This window comes from Hyperolius riggenbachi, chromosome 2 (assembly GCF_040937935.1).
Source record: "Hyperolius riggenbachi isolate aHypRig1 chromosome 2, aHypRig1.pri, whole genome shotgun sequence".
In the NCBI taxonomy this organism is placed as follows: Eukaryota; Metazoa; Chordata; class Amphibia; order Anura; family Hyperoliidae; genus Hyperolius; species Hyperolius riggenbachi.
Window position 1 is genome coordinate 306,853,361 of NC_090647.1, and position 14,307 is coordinate 306,867,667.

At 40.9% G+C, this 14,307-nt stretch overlaps 1 protein-coding gene across 2 annotated transcripts in view; it reads left to right on the plus strand.

Annotated features, from left to right (window-relative positions):
- Positions 1–14,307, plus strand: part of GRIK3 (glutamate ionotropic receptor kainate type subunit 3) — an 861,495-nt gene that overhangs the window by 153,883 nt on the left and 693,305 nt on the right. The window lies entirely within an intron of this gene.

The window sequence follows — 14,307 nt, forward strand, 5'->3', positions numbered from 1 at the left end:
TTGTAATACTAATCTGGATTCAGTAGTAACAGCAGTGTGAATCCTACTGGAAGCTCTTCATCCTCTTAGCGGCTTCAAGCTTTTCCCCTCTGTGTCCAAAGCCCAATTAATTCTACAAGCATAGGACAGCTAGGTTTGAAGAAAGCAATTTTATAGAAAAAAAATAAAATAAAAAAAAAGAACATTGTAGTGGCATAGCTACAGAAATGACTGTTTAGAACTGACTGATACAACTGTAAAGGGGAAAAATATGGACTTTAAACATTGTTTATTGAATGTAATACAAATAAGTGTTGCTCAAAAATAGACTAAATGCATATTTTATCAGTTACTAATTTATTCAAATTAACATAAAACACATATTTTTAGTTTATATTGTCTGTAATTTACTTAGAGATATTATTGGAAATATTTTAATCGGCTAGAATAATTGTACACTAAACAAATCAGTTGGAAAAGACAGGAAAATAAATCAAATGGGAGCCCAAGTTCTGCACCTTGAGGGCTTGTTCACACCTAGGGTGTTTTGCATGTTTTTTAAGCACCGCCTGTTTTCTGAATCGCAGTGTTCACATCTGAGCGGTTTGTTTCCGATCCGCTCAGCAAAGCACTGCCTGCACCATTTTAGGGGTGATTTATTCCCTATAAAGGCAGGTATAGGGAAATCGCAAAACGCTTGAAAAAACTTTTGGTTTTAGCGATTTCCCCAGCACTTTTAAGAATAAATACATTCCTCCATCCCCATAAGCTCGGATCGCTCCCACGCCGCCGTCCTTTGCTGCCTGGAGCTCCGGTATCAGGTCCCATAACTTCCTCCAGTCGGGGCCAGTCTGACACAAGAGAAGTGCGCTGTTTGCATATCTCTCCAGCAGCCGCTGGAGAGATACATAGTGGGATGCACTCCTCCTGCGTAGACTGGCCTCGACTGGAGGAAGTAAGGGGACCTGATACCGGAGCTGCAGGCAGCGGAGAATGGCGGCGTGGGAGCGATCCGAGCTTATGGGGCTGGGGGAAGCCCCAGGTATGTATAAAACTGTATAAAACGTTTTCTTTTCAGGAGCTCTGGTACACTTTTAAGAAAAAGAAGAATTACATTTAAAGGTACCTCAGCTCAAAACTCACTCACAGCTACCGGATACACAAAAAATAATTTAATGACAATTGGAAAGTTGACAGTTTTGAAGTATGTTGGTTTTGAAAGTGAGATAGATAGATAGATAGATAGATAGATAGATAGATAGATAGATAGATAGATAGATAGATAGATACATACAATGATCTCATCTGTGATCAGTTCATAAATTTTCAGATGCAGTTATTAAAATATTACATTTTTTGATTTTTTGATTGCCAAAAAAATTAACATAATGAAATCATACTAAAATAAAAAATTATAATGATTCTACAATATTGATTGGGATAAAACAAATCAAGGAAAAAAAATACTAATGTCTATCCACATTAAAGCTACGTTCACAGTGGTGCATTACAGTGCAGCATAATGGGCACTTTGTAACATGGCTTGCCGCACTGCAATGCATCACCCATGAGCGGCGGGTGAGTTGCTGTATAACGCCGTGTGACATTGTAACATGCTGCATGCACAGTTTTAATTGATTGTATGCTTCTCTGTATGCGATGCAATGCACTGATATTGTGATATTACCTGTTGCATTGCATTTCTGCTGTTACAGGAAAGACATCATCTACTGTGAACCTAGCCTCATACTGGCAGCAGCCCCACTACACAATGGCTTTGGTTCAGAAGGGCTTTATAGTACTGAATAACTCTTAAAGGACCACTATTGGGAAAATCGAAAAATTTTAAATACATGTAAGCATTTGCAGTTAAGAAGTATGTTTCTTCTTAAGAGTAAAATGAGCCAAAAATTACTTTTCTCCTATGTTGCTCTCTCTTACAGTAGGTAAAAGAAATCTTACAGAATCAACAGGTTTTGGACTAGCCCATCTCCTCATGGGGGATTCTCATGGTTTTTGTTTCATTTTAAAAGTACTTAGCAAATAACTGTTGCTCTATCCAACTGTCAAAAAATATACCGTGAGGGGAGGGGGATTTCCCCTCACACTTTAACCTGTTAACCTTGCGTGTTTGTGTGCGAGAGAGAAAGCTATCAGCAGCTGCAGCTGCTGTGTCTTGTGTCACTGACTGAAGTGTGTGAAGAGAGCAGAGGAAATGTAACTTGTTATAAACATTTGTAATTGTCTGTGACACCACAGCTTTTCATACTTTTTTTTGCTTTCAGAGAAAAATAATCTGTAGTCTGCTTCAATGCACAGCCAGTGTTGCATATCATACATCCCTTCTGCAAACGATTTGTTCCAAATAAAGCTAAATCCTACACTCAATAAATTACAGATTTTGCCTTTGATATTTAACATGAAAAGTAGAAAAATGTTTATACTGCTACTTAGACATTAATTGTACATGTAATTTTAGAACACTCGGGTATTGATAGTGTTCCTTTAAGTATATTTCAGTTTTCACTGTGTGTATACCACCTATGCATAAAAAAATATGTTCCATAAGCAGTTCACAAAAAAAAATGTGATGTTGATTAAGATTTAATACAATTTGCATATACCCTCTAAGTTCACCTTCCCAGGTAAATAGTAATTTTCTTTGTAAATGTTGATCAGTCCAGGTGAAACCTAGTCTCAGACGTGTCAGTGTATAGCCTAACACCTTCTGATCCTATACAGTGAAGGAGGTATTAAGTAATTTCCCTGGAAATTTGCAACTAATAGCTCAATTAATCAAAAACATTTGAACAACATCTGAGTAACACTTTCTTTTTTGTTGTATGTATGCACCAGTAATTGTATTTTAATGAATTATATAAACCTTTCTTATAAGACTTTTGCTAAGATCCCATAAATCCATACATGCTACTTATCATGCTTAGCTCCAGGTACCCTTGCTTGGCTACACTGATTACGTAAACCACTCCAATGTTTGGGAACCAGTATAAGAAAGAAACTCAGGTCAGCTGAACATAATGACTATATATCATCACCGGAGACAAGACCAGGAGTCACAGCAAGGTCAGTGCACACACAATTCAAGCAAAGTCAAAACAAGCACAATCACCAACTAGGCTAAACCAAAACAGAAACATAATTCACATTCATGAGCAAACACAATGCTGCAATGGGCTTCAAAAGTGTTGACAATGGAAACACTTTGGAATCCCATTTTAGCATTTTGTTTATGCTTTTGCAGCATTTTGTTTATGCATTGTAGCATTTTGTTAATGTTTCTTCAAAGTGGCAACTTCTCACTTGAAGAAGCATGAACCAAACAAGACATATGCCAGTGAAGACCTAAGAAGGTATGTGCTTAGCCAATGTCTGTTGCACACAGTTTAAAAAGCCATGGGTTAAAATGAATGTAAGTATTGCCATTAGTAGAATATTGGTAATTTTAGCGACATCCTGCTTTCACCTGTCATCGATAGTAGAATATTGTTGAGTATCTTCTATCTCAACCTATTCTCACACTAACCTTCCCTGCATCTATTCCTAACATTAACCTACCCCCTACCTATACCTAACACTACCCTACCCCCTGCCTATGCCTAACATTAGCATGACACTACAGAGTGGTTGGAATAGCCACTATGATCTCCACCACTGCCCCTACCTCTGTTTTATCCACTACAAAGTTCTACCGCTATGACGCTTGGACATTGTCACTACAAAGTTCTGCTACAATGTAGCAAAACTTCTCCACTGCTATTTTCTCAGGCACCTCCGATGGTCAAATTACTGGCTTCAGTTGGAAATACAAAACTTTAACATAATCGCCTAAGCCAGCGTCCATTTTCTGGGCCCAAATCACCGGGTTCAAAGTCTGTTATGTACACAGCTTGAGTAAGGTGATAAACAGGGTGAGTGTGGAAAAGCCTGTATTAAGGAGAGGAATAGTTTTAGACAAAAATAGCTGCAAATTACTACATTTTATTACTACCTAGAGTTATTTTGAAAAATCTGATTTAAACCAAATGCAATTGTAAAATTATGTTAAATGCAGCTGGGCTATTTTAAATGTGTTCCAGGTTTTCAAAGGTCCTGGAACGTGCCCAATTTTTAGTGGGTAGTAAAGGAGGGATAAGCAATCCCACCCATAGTTTGGTGCAGGGAAAACTTTGGCTAGTGGATCACATAAATGAAAAGTGTTGCCTCTCCAGCATGCAGAAGCAGCAAGAGTAGCGCAATCACAGGTGTTGTTAGTTTGTAGAGTGGGGGCATAAATATATTTTTTAAAATTCCTGTCATTTCACTTTAAAGCAGTGGGGTAAATTTTAAATTCTTACTCACCTGGGGCTTCCTCCAGCCCACCGTAGGCTCCATTCGGGGTGCCTCTGGCCGGTCCGTTACCGGTGACACTCACGTCGAGTATTGGGCCAAGGCTTCCTGATCCATGATGCTCCTCGTCATCACGTCGACCGCTAGGCGTCATCACGCTGGCCGGAATCACTGTCCTGCGCATGCGTGTTTTTCTAACTATGAACCGCGCATGCGCAGGTCTGTCACGCTTGCCCCCGCAATGACACGTAGCAGCCGGTATGATGACGAGGAGCATCACAGATCAGGAAGCCTTGGCCCGACACTCAGCGGGAGTGTCACTGGTAATGGAGCCCCCAGAGGGACCCAGAATGGAGCTAGGAGGACGTCGGGGGACCTCGCAGCCTACGGCGGGCTGTAGGAAGCCCCAGCTGAGTACCAATTTTATATTTACCCCACTGCTCAGGGTCCCTTTAAAGTGTACCAAAGCCAAAGCTTGGGTACAAAATCACATACAGTACTTAAATAAGTAGAGGGAAGCCTTTGGATCCTGATGAGTCTTCCCACCAGTGTCCTCTGGTCCAAAGATCGCTGACAAGGGCTTGTCGTTAACCTGATTGGGGCTGCATTTCTCTTCAAGCTTGTGTGCCTGCGCCAATACAGCCACACCTGCATAGTAAGCTATAGCTTCTCGTGCCCAAGTGGCTTAGTGCTAGTTTACAGGCATAGCTATGCTTGTGTCAGAAGAGGAGTGTGGCCCTGAACAGCGGAAGGGTCCTGGACATCGGCAGAGGATCAGAGGTCACCGAGGAAAGCCTCATTGGGTTCCAGAGGCTTCCCTCTCCTTAAGTAAGTATGTGTTACTGAACCCGAGCTTTGTCTCAGGTTCTCTTTAACCCCTTACCCTCCGCCTAACACCAATAGGTGTCACGAAGGTGGCAGCCCTCGGTACGCCTAAAAGTGTCAAGTCTTGGGGCAGGGTTTTTACAGGGGATAGCGCACGCCGTTGCGGAAGACCGATACAGGGATAAGTGGAGTGTTGCATGGGATGCAGAGGTGAAAAGCACCTGCAATCATTACTGTTCTGACAATACAGATACCACTCTAGAGCAGGTGTTGCTGTGGCCCTACTTGTTATATAAATTTCATTGTGGTTTCTTTGTCATATGACCCCTGACAGATGAGGTCACCAAAGGGGTAGAGGGGAAGAGGGTGTGAATGTAGGGTACATGAACGTTTTTCCGGGGTTCTCCATTATCTGTAGTAGCATTCCTGTCAGGCACCAGAGCCTTGTTCATGGCAGCAGCCTGTGCTGCTTAGTGGCAAGGTTTTCTACAATACTGCATTTCCCCCAGTGTACTGCCATGCAAACCTGGATAGATAGATTTGCTTAAAAGTTTAAGAAAGACATTCTTGAACCTCTTAAAACAAAGTGCACTTTGGCCTCAGAAGAAGTTAGGTTTCACCCTGTGAAATGGTCATCAGGCTGTGCACCTCCCAGTGACCACTGCCACCTTCTTGTAACCAGTCACACCAGATGACACCAGGGGGCATACACAGTTAACTTTTCTCCTGAGTTTTCTCCTAGGAGATTATTTTTCATCTTCAATTTAAAATAAAGTTTTAACACTTTGAAATGGAAAAAAGTACCAAAAATTATGTGAAAAAAAATATTTTGAGTATTTCATGCTTGCTAATGATGTAAAAGGCATTTTATTTACAAGTTGTGAAAATATCACCTGAGTGAAAACTCAGTGAATTGCATATGGCCCCAGATGTGATAAATACAGTACACTTGATTTTGCTTGTCTAATACATACCGTGCCATTCATTTATTGATGTCACGCTTGCACTTAAACTTTGTGGAATAAACACAGCATTTTAATCTCCTTGTTTGCTTACTCATTGCCTGCTACTATTCACGGTTGTCCCTGATTTGATTTTGTGGCTGTGTACAGTGTTTCTATTCACTGCTTTGGCATGGCAAAGGGACCTAGTTATTGTAAATTTACTCCTTTGTGAGTCACACAGTGGTCAGCAGAACTACAGACTTATGGCAGCTATCAGGATTCAACATTGTCATATGGGTATTATTCAAAACCAATATATTAATAAACAAAGCTGCGCCACACTATAATGTACAGTATAACAGTGCACAGTCAATAGTATACAGTACATATGCTGGACTGCACTCTCCACTTCAATAGATCAATCTTGCAAAACACAAATGCTCCATATAGTGCAATACTGTCACCATAAATGCACACCACCCCTTGCTAGTGAAAGTTGCTCCACTCGTCCTTTGCGGTTCTTGGATTCTCAATGACGTCAGACGCACTGGACATAGCTCCACCCTGGGCCTGGGATTTTGAAGATTTGAAGAGCCAGAGCGCTTACTGTGAAGCTAGTGCGGTTACTGTGAAACAAGCATTAGACCCACATGTGCATTGAGGTGGTTAACATCTAGTGAGCATATATATAGATAGAGTGTGATGCAAAGCACGAGTGGAGCACCTTTCATGAGCATGGGGTGGTTTGCATTTATGACGACAGTATTACGCTACATGGAGCATTTGTGTTTTTCAGGATTGCTCTATTGAAGTGCATAGCATATGTATATTAATGTCATATGGGTATTAGCAGTTACCATCACCTCTCTCATAGTAAATGTAGTTTTGTGTCCCTCAGACAGTTGGCATAAGAGGAAGCATCAACCTTTCCAATTAGCTCTGCTTCTATTGCAGTGCAATGGAGCTAACATTGACAAGGGCAATAGGGTAAAAAGTCTACATTTTAACATGCCTGCAGGTTTTCGTTTTTGGAATTTTTAGTCTAATTAGGAATATGTATGGGGATTTTTCTAGAAGCTGGAGTTTCTATTTAGCGGCACATTTTTGCAGCAATGTTGGTTAAAGAGGACCCATAACATGTCAACTCATAGCACACATAACACATGATTCAGGATCCCATTTTTACATTAATTATTCTGGTTTTATCATATTTATATTTTGTTGTATACTGGTATGTAACCCCATTCTCTCTCCCAGTGATGTTTTGCATAGGTCAACAGCACTCTTGGACATCAGCTGACATTGCTGCTCACTACACACAGGGCATTAAAAAAATCCTATAGTGGTTCACCTTGCCAACAGTAAAGATGCTGGCATTTAAGAATGTAAAATTTTACAATAGGCAAACATTGACTAAAAAAATGTATACATTGTAAAATAAATAAGGAATTATATTCATTAAGTTATATTTAGTAATGTTCCTCTTTAAGACTGCACTTTAGTACTCTGTTTGTCCACCCTGAACCAAAATAAGGTTCTGCTTTCCTTTCCAAGCAAAGTATAACAATAAGAACGCTTGTAAAAGGTAGGAGGTTGAAAAGGCCAAAAATAGAAAAATGTCTCCTGCACAAAAGCATTCTTTTTTTCTAATGTACTTCTGCCAAAGAAGTCATCAGATACAGTGTATGCATTGAAATATAAATCCATCTGGCTTACGGTATCATCCAACTACTACATGGGGTTATACAGGGCTCCTTATGACATGTGCATATTGCATAGCCAGAGGGCAGATAAGTAATAAATTATTGCTACATGGAAACAGACAGGAATTTAAGTGAAGCATATCTGAAAATACAGATAGGCTGTGCAGGCTGCTGCCCGGGGGCCAAATTGAAGCCCCGGAATAGAAGATTTATGGAGATGATGGGCAACAGGAGCTCAGACTAGAACTAACTTCATTCTGCATTTCTAATGACAGAAAATAAGAAAAAGCAGTGTTAATTTGGCTGTAGTCGTTTCCTACATGACAAATTAAATCAGCTCAGGAGCCGTGCATGGTTTCAGGTCAGGCATTTTCTTTTTTCATTGAAAGGATTTCTTAATGAAACATTCAGAAATGGTCCATGGGATTTCTTCTGACATGGTTTGCAATGACTTCATGCATACAAAACGTTCACCATTTTGTTAGTTGAGGCTGCTTGCAGTAGTTTACCCATAATCCTTTGTAAACACATGACAATGACTACGGAGGACCCAAAGCAAATTGGAGTACATTAGTAACCATTTTGCCACTAGGAAAATAAAGCAGTGGAACTAAGAATAAATTATATTAAGATAAACACACAAAACACATTACCTATAACAGGCAAATCTAATAAAACTCAAGGTCTGCTGGGGATGGCACCATAGCTACTCAATGTGTTTGTGATCATGAAAACCATGTTTACATTTGTACATTAGCTGAATAATTGCATTCACAGATATGAGACAGTACTGTGGCCAGGCGCTATTAAATAGACACTTTTTACCTGATGCTGTTTTTGTTAGATCATTAAACTATCCACAAATAATAGAATAGGTTCTGTGTGCTGCTCTCTGACTACATATGCTCTGGATTCTGCAGTTCATGGTGGAACAATATTTGGGGATTTATATTATCCCCTTGCAGAGAGAGCTGAGCTTAGAGAGCTGAGATGCATTAACTTTCCCTGAACTGTCCAGGAGCATTCGCATAGGTGAGCTAACACTTTGAGTGACAATTATGAAGTACATAAAACCCAGCTAAGTCCAAAACAACCTAAGACCAAAACAATGCAAATTCTATTAGTGATCAGGCCACTAAGTGAATATAAACTGTGTTCAAAAGCAAACCTGCTTTATTCTGCTAAACTCAGTAAAATGTTTAACATTTGGTAGAGAGTACTTGTCATAGCCTCACCCCTTGTTCAGCTGGATGCTGATTGAATAAATGTAATGTATTATTAAATTATATTCTAATTTAGACTTCTCTGCTACTTCCACCTAACACTAACCCCTCTACCTACACCTAACACTAATACTATCTCATCCCTTCATCAATGCCTAACACTAGCTCATCTAGTAATGCCCAACACTAGGCCCTCTACCTATGCCTAACACTAACACTTCTACCTATGCCTAGTACTAATCCTCCTCTCCCGAACTATCCCCTCTATCCTATTCTATCCTCTAACACTAATTCTCCTACCTATAATGGAGACCAATACTGATATCTGGACTCAAGCCATGCTGCTCTCTGCCACCAATGTTCAGAGCTCCGTTAGTGGTATCCAAACCATGGTAGCCACTTGCTACTGCCAATATCCAGAGCTCAGCTAGTGATAGCTGAGCCCCAGCACCAATAGCTGCTCACTCCCACCGATCACTTCCCATCGCACAAATAAAGCACTTGGTGCATCATAGCATTGCAGCCTATGGCAGTGTCTGGTGTAGACAATCCCTGGCCTCCACTTGGTACCAGACGCGTATCTGGAAGGGTGCAGGCATGGCACGTGCCCCAGGCAATCTCCCTCTTCAAACAACAGGGGGGGCGCAGTGCTGCTGACAGCATTCCTGAGTCTAAGGGAGTAACAATCATCCAGCAGCCTGGCTGTCTCAGCCTTTGTCATATATCTGCATTAAAAGCTATTGAGAGGTGAGCTCCGAACTTTTCCCTTACTCTCTACCACAGATCATGTCTCAGTCCCCTGAGATAGCAGAAGATGCTATTGGTCTGGAGGTTACAAGGTTTCATTCCCCTCTCTGGCATTCACACATTCCTCAGTCTTATTTCAATGTGCTGTTTACTTGCTTTTATTTATGACACTCTCTGCACTTTAACCATTATCCTGCTGGCATCTCTGTGGCCAGTTTTAGCAACCTCTCTATTGTACAGTGTACCTCAATAGTTAAAATGCATTATATTTCTAGCTCAGTACTATCTACTGATATTTACTAGGTTGTCAGGCTTTTATTATGTTATAATTGTCACTGCAAATGTTTCATTGCTTTCATTCATATGAGAGTGGTGACTTCCATATTTATTTCCTTTTGAACAATACCAGTTGCCTGGAAGTCCTGCTGATCTTTCTGGTCGCTAGGGTCTAAATCACACACCTGAAACAAGCATGCTTGTTCAGGGTCTATGGCTTAGGCAGGGAACACACTTGCCTTTCAGTTTTCAGCTCGTGTTTTTCTGCGTACGTTTTCTGCACACCAAGTTTCTATGCAGAAAAACATGTGTGTTTTGTTTTCACAACAGCTAATGTAATTGATACAGAAAACTGACAAAATGAGCAGAATTATCATGCAGAATGTCAGGTTTTTTTTCTGTGCAAGAAAAACACATTAAGTGTGAACTAGCCCTTTGATTAACATGAGTTCTTCTGTGCAGAAAAAGCGTATGAAAAGAGTCAAGTATGTTCCCTGCCTTAAAGTATTAGAGGCAGAGGATCAGAAGAATAGCCTAATTTATTTCATAGTGACTGTTACATTCTGGTATTTGTGTGTGCGTGTGTGTTCTGAATGCATGAAGGGGTTACCCTGTCCAAAAAGGTTAGACAGGATGCTGTTAATTGTAGGTGTGTGTGTATGTGTCTGTGTGTGTAGAGGGGGGGCACAATTTTAGTATTTGCCATGGGCGCTGTCTTACCTAGATACGCCACTGCTTGGTACCCCATAGCTTCTAAGTAATATAGTGGTCTATGAGACGCATTTAGAAACTGGTGTCCAATAAATCTTATTGGCTTGGTAGATCCTGAAATGTGAGGCTAAAGGCCCATACACACGTCGGATTTTTCCGAACGACGGGTCATTTGAACGTCCCGTCGTTCAGTCGTCCGCACGCCAAATCGGATGTGTGTACAGACTGTCGTTCAGGTGATAAGACTGATCAAGACCAGTCTTATCACCCAAACGACAGTCTGTACACACGCCCGATTTGGCGTGCGGACGACTGAATGATGGGACGTTCAAATGATCCGTCGTTCAGAAAAATCCAACGTGTGTATGGGCCTTAGTAATTCCAGTTTGCATGCAAAGCTTCCCATTGTTCCATTTGTCTACACCTATGTAAGCCATTGGCAGCAATTTCATAACTCCTGGTGTGAGATTCTAATCCCTATTTATCCTCATTTCAGATTCCCATTAAAATAGACAAATGGCCCAATAGAAATGTTCTAAGTGAAATTAGAATATATGCTAACGCTTGAGATACCAGTCACTTGGTAGTGGGTAAGCAGCCGTTGAGAACGGCTGGTGGTGATCTGCAGTCAAGACAAAAAATATGCAGCAGAATGGACCACTGAAAACCAATTGGGGTAAAATCAATCTGTACTTTTACAGAAACAGTAAAATCTGACAGAAAGGCATACCAAGTACAAATAATAAAAGTAAAGAGTAAGGTAATGAGCAGACTTGTCAAATAATTTTCAGCACTGACAAGTGCGATCACTGCCTAAGAAAAGCAAAAGAAAGAGTATTTTAAAATAGGTGAGCATGTCACCAGATTTAAATGCAATTATTTAAAGTATGTTTTGTTTTAAAGTATTTTTGACAATGCTACATTATTTAATCATGTATTTACACACTTTCATAGTAAATAAGTTAGGAGCAAAAAATTACATCACCCCCCCCAACACATTTACCTTGGTGGGGTGATCAACTTCTTACTAAAGTCATTGTGAGGTCTACTGGAGCCACTGTCTTAAATCAGTTCCTATGCCCCAGTCTCCTTATCAGTATTCCCCTTGTTTGGTGCGTCCCTGGTCAGTCCGTCATCTCAACGCCTTAGTATGTGCAAGGTATAGGAACTGAAGGCCCTCAGACAGTGGTACCAATAGAATAACACTAGACAGATACAGATGAAAAAATCAGACTGTCCAGGTCAGAAAGAGATGATCAGAAAAGCACGACAAAGAATCTCAAACCTTAAAGAGGCACTTAAGTGAAAAAAATAAATTGAGTTTTACTCACCTGGGGCTTACCTCAGCCCCCTGAAGCTGATCGGTGCCCACAACGAGTCGCTTTGATGCTCCGGGTCCCGCCGGCGGCCACTTCCGGTTTCGCTGTCAGGACCCGTCAGGCTGGGGAACGCGGCTGATTCTACGTGTTCCCAGCCAAAATAGCACCCCTATGCGGCCAAATGGCTCGCCGTGGGCACCGATCAGCTGCAGGGGGCTGAGGTAAGCCCCAGGTGAGTAAAACTCAAATTTTTTTTTCACTTAAGGTTCACTTTAAGCCAATCCAGTAACAATACAGGTGTCATACATGGTAGATCACAATAATATGACACACCAAAGGATAAGGCAATATCAGGTCAAGTACAATTCTAAAGGTTGGTTTAGGCAGCAATTCAATAACAGGATCAAGAGGCAATGCATGGTTGCACACAATATTTAACTAATAATATCACACCCAGCAGAGGAGCACACGGTAATTATCGCTATCATGGGCAAATTGCAGTGTAGATAGCAGGCTTAAATAGACTAGGAACATCAATTAAACAAAATTCAAAGAGCCTATTGGCTGTTTGAATGATACTGCATTTTATGCCTGCAGTACCTATTTTCTGCCACCAATCAATAAGACAGGGGAACAGCAGTGGCGCGCCGTCTTCTATATTTATTGTGAGCCGTGCATGCAGACCAGTGTGCCCAACCCCTGGAGATGTCACTCCTGCTCGACCCAGGAAGCCGAATGCACGGACTGGCTCTCAGTGGATGCAAACTCAAGGTAATGATCGGAAGGAAAATTCCTTACAATCACCTGTTCCTTTTACTCCCAGTGGAGCATAGGGCGTATGTGAAAACTCTCCATACAGATCTTATTTGTCGCTATTCTCTTGGTCTCAAATCTTTTTCCTATCTTCCTAATTTCTTCTTTCACTGATGTTTTCCAAGTTTTCCAAGGCTGTCCCCTTAGTAAGGTGATAAGGTCAAAGAGCATAAGTCCGCATTCAGTCACCCCCACTTTAATTTTGACAAGATATAGAGATAGGCAAGAGCCCTGTATCACTAAACAATTAGACAAGGACACTTTTCAAAGGTTGGAGAGGTTTGGGGTTTTGTCACCCCCCTTTGCGAGCTACACCTACCCTAAGTTAAAAGGCACACTAGCTATTATTATCTATGGGCAGAGCCCATGCCCCCTGGATCTGTCCACCTTGCCACTTAACCTGCATGGTGAAGCAAAATGAATAAATAAAGCTTGGGGGCTATGCCATTTTGTGGTTCAACAAAAAATAGTAAAAAGTCAATCTTTTCACACACTGTAAGTGCTTATTTTTATTAAAGCTGACATGAACTCAGAATGTATTTGTTACAGATGATACAAATCTTAAAATAAATCAGCAGTGTATCTACTTCCTGATTCATGGAAGCAGACATATTGTTAGCAGCCTGTGCTTTCAAATAAGTTTATCTGCCATGGCAGTCAGGTGACACGGGGAGAGATCAAATTACAGTTGTGATTAGACACATAAGAGGAAATTAAATGGGCTAAAATCTCTAAATACATACAGGGTACATTTCTATATGTATTCCTTCTGTCCTATGCAAGAGTTCAATTCCACGTTAAGCATACACTGGGTACCACAATGCATGGCTACAACACCTTTATTTTGTATATGGTGCATGCATGCCGGCAGCCAGGTAGTGTGCTATTCATGTAAATGCAGACAGCTATGGTCCTGATGTGCAGACAGTCTTAAGAATTGTTAGTATCTGCATATTGTGTCTTCATCGCTACCTGATCCCGGCCAGAACAGGCATATTAAGCCAAAGGATTTAAAATTGATATCCTTCAGCTTAGCAAATCAGGACTAATAGGAAGAGGAAAATAGCTCTATTACAGTAGTAAATGTATCGAATGTGTGTCCATTTGAACAGCTGCTGTTTATCCACAAGTCTTCAGCCCTGGTATTTTTTCATCTGTGTCATTGCAGGTGTTATTCTTTGCAACATCTGGCATCAGTGAGGGTTAACTACGCCGATGCAAATAGCAGATAAAAAAAACAAAGAGGAAACCAATGCAGATGGTAATTTAGAAATGTGATGATTGCTGGTACTGGAAAGAACACAATTTTTGCACATTAGTTGTGTAGGCAGGGGATTATCAGTGTGTCAGTTTGGCAGAGAGACTTGGCAGGAAAAGGAATTAATCACAGCAAAAATGTCAAATGTCAGGAAGCCAGGGA